This window comes from Anopheles merus, chromosome 3R (assembly GCF_017562075.2).
Source record: "Anopheles merus strain MAF chromosome 3R, AmerM5.1, whole genome shotgun sequence".
NCBI lineage: Eukaryota > Metazoa > Arthropoda > Insecta > Diptera > Culicidae > Anopheles > Anopheles merus.
In genome coordinates, this window is record NC_054084.1 from 14,828,003 (window position 1) to 14,831,119 (window position 3,117).

Sequence of the window (3,117 nt, forward strand, 5' to 3'; positions counted from 1 at the left end):
GTACATTCACTTCCTTAAAGCGCGACAAACCCCACAAACTCTCACCCTTTCTTTCTTTCTTTCCTTATTCTTCTTCTCGCTTTGGAAAAGGGGTTTTCTTGTGGCATTTCTGCGCCTCCACTGGGAGTCAAAACAACAATAACAATGTGCCGAGCCTATAATTCGAACTACAAAATGGAATTTACCCTCCCCACAGCACCGCAACCCGAATCGGGATACGTCTCCATGGTGAGTGCTCGTCAGGAGCTCGTTAGCCATCCGGGAAGTCCGGGAAGCGAAAGAACCTTTTCTTACCGAACGCGTCGGTATGTCGGAACAACATTCCTGATCATGCCGCACCCTCAGTGCTCCTCCTCTATGTGTGTGTGTGTGTGTACACGGAATGGCATGCCACATAATCATCCTGGATGCTGGAACTACCTTCCCTACTTGCTATGGAAACACCATCGAACAGCCTTGGAAAGGAAAAGAGGTGCAGGATGATACGCGGGGTCAGCATTCTACACAACTACGCAGCCTATTGTTGTTACACCGGTGTGCTCGCTTCCACGCATATTTGAAGCACTTCCAACCCCATCACCATCACTGCGTTAGGTTGGATGTAGCGTTCGCTCTACTTACGTCCATTAGCTTCCACCGTACAATAAGCAACTCCGTTGGAGCAGCTCCTGTCAAAGTAGGCGAGGCAAGCAGCAGAGCTAACGAAACATACATTTTAACCTCGGGAGCAGGTTTAGTCCCACCGTGGGACAAAGTGTTTTTCAGTCGTAGCCTAAGAAGAAAACAATCACATGGACTTATGTTCATTTTTTGCTATACTCTATTCACTCTACTGTCGCTTCTGTTTGCAGGTTGGGTTGGCATACATTGTGAATCAACTTTTTTTATTTATTTTCTTCCCAGTGCAAAAACAAACAGGATACAATGGTGTAAGAGAAAATGGATTTCATCCATACCGAAAGTGAAAAGGATGAAAAAATTGTGCTGGGTGTGCGAAAGAAAGTGTCAAGACAAATTTAATACGCCATTCTACGCTAGGCAGATACGGAGATGATCATCCAGGTGTCAACTGATGCCAACCGTCAGCTGGTAAAGATTGACCAATTAAACAACCAATTCATAGTACTCCTTGCATACAATAAATTTCAGAACAACACGTTACTTCCATTGAACGCTATTGGAAGCTGAAGAACTGATTGAAGTTATGCCTTTCTTCTCGGTGTTGCCATGTGGTTGGCCTATTGTTGCGTATTGACTCTCTTTACATCGAATGAGCGGTGGCAAGAATTGACTTACACAAGACGCACGTGCTCCCAAACCTCCTCACAACATCTGAAAATGGCAGGGTTTCTTCTGCAGCTTCAAATTGCGACGACTGGGCTTTAACGCAACGAGGCCAATCATTTTGCGCAAGATAAACATTTCCGACGGGAGAGTGCAGCCGAAATCGATGGTCGAAGGCATGGCAGGCAAGTAAAGCATACAGCGTAACAAGCTTTGGGAAAATAATCTTCCTTTGGCTGGTGCTCCCTCACTACCCTCGGGGGAACTCAGCAGTCCGGGGGGAACCAGCAACGGAAATGGTGTACGCCGTACCGTATTGACATTTCGTTGAAATATTGACGCGGTTGCTGGGGAAAAGGAAGGCCATGGCTAGAAGTGATAGCAACGCATGTGTACGCATCGTTGGGTTCATTGTAAAACATGCCCTGTGTTCCTTTGGGAGTGTAAATGGGTTTCGTTTTTTGTCGTTTTACATGTGCTGCGTTTTTTTGGCTCTCCCAAAGTGTTGGCAATACGTAATGGATTGCCAAAACAATGTGGAAAAATGGGAAAATTTAAAAAGAACTGGTTTTATACGTTTTTTGCTGCAGTGAAGGTACGCAAAGAACGCTTATCCAAGAGAGGCCTGTAACATCTTAAATGATTTTAATCTTCTCTGGACAACATAAGCTGCATCGATTACAACCGAGATCATCGAGTGCGTAGCCGCACCGAACGAGCATCATCAACGTACAAATCGGAACTGTGTAATGCTTCGATTCCGGGTGGTGGTTTCGTGTGGTGGATCGGTTGCATGGGACCGAAAATCCCCTTGCAACAATTTATTGTTATCCTGCTCACTGGCAGAGCCTAGCGCTGAACAAATCATGGTCAGTTGGTACGATGACGGAATCCTCTCGCAATTGCACTCACGCACATGCTCACAAGGGCACAAGGATCAACCGGGGTTTCATCGAGGACATGGTTGATGATGGGTGCCGCCCCATAGTAGCGTCAGCTGGCGTTGTGTAGCAACCGAACCATCGTTGCTAGGACATGTCTAGGTACGTGCAGGTTTAGTTCTGTTGTTCCACTGGACGGACTCCTCACCCCGGGTAACTAGATCGTCGAAAGGTCGTCTTTTCGATGCAGTCGTGTTAATCGTTCGGTCGCAATCACTTGCTTCAAGTGCTTTTTGTGTAAGGTAAGGGGTTCTGTGGGAGTGATTCGTTGTCGTAGGCCTGTTCCATTTTAGAACCACTGAGCAAGCAAAGGCGGGTGGGACTCATCCTGGGAAACCTGTCACGGTCAATTGTTTCATCTAACAGAAGAAGTAGAGCGTTCTCGAGATAACCCGGTATGTGTAGGTGGAATAAACGTTCAACATTGGATTTAACTGTGGTCCTGTTCGGTGGGGTTGTCCAAAATTGAAGAACTTTAAATTTCCACGCAAAAATTGATTTTTTATGAGTGTCTGCATAATTTAGGCTGTCAGCACTCATGTAACGTAGTAGTTTTTGGTGAATTTTTACAATATATTTGAGCAATGAATTCAAAAGATTTGCCCATTTTTCTGGACACCTAACGAACCACACCCAGTGTCCAGGGTGTCAGGTCACTTGAAGTTAACCGTCACCGAGTACTGGGTATGGGAGATGTGCGTGTTGCAACGCACCAAATCGATTTACCGGACAAGCTAGCTGCTAGCGAAAGCTTCCGTTTCGTTCCGAAACGCTTGCCTCATTCCGCTTGCCGGCAAAACAGCAGACAGAAGAAACTAGGCTCTTCGCGTATGGATTCAATTTTTCGACAATACACAGCCGATGCACCGAGAATGTAAGGCTATCATGGCCC

General features: G+C 46.2%; 1 long non-coding RNA gene across 1 annotated transcript; it reads left to right on the plus strand.

The window, feature by feature from the left end:
• Positions 1-678: 678 nt before the first annotated feature.
• LOC121596973 lies at positions 679-1,463 on the plus strand. Its single transcript, XR_006005348.1, has 3 exons — positions 679-731; positions 904-1,089; positions 1,150-1,463. It is a non-coding gene; the product is annotated as an uncharacterized LOC121596973 (long non-coding RNA).
• Positions 1,464-3,117: the final 1,654 nt, after the last annotated feature.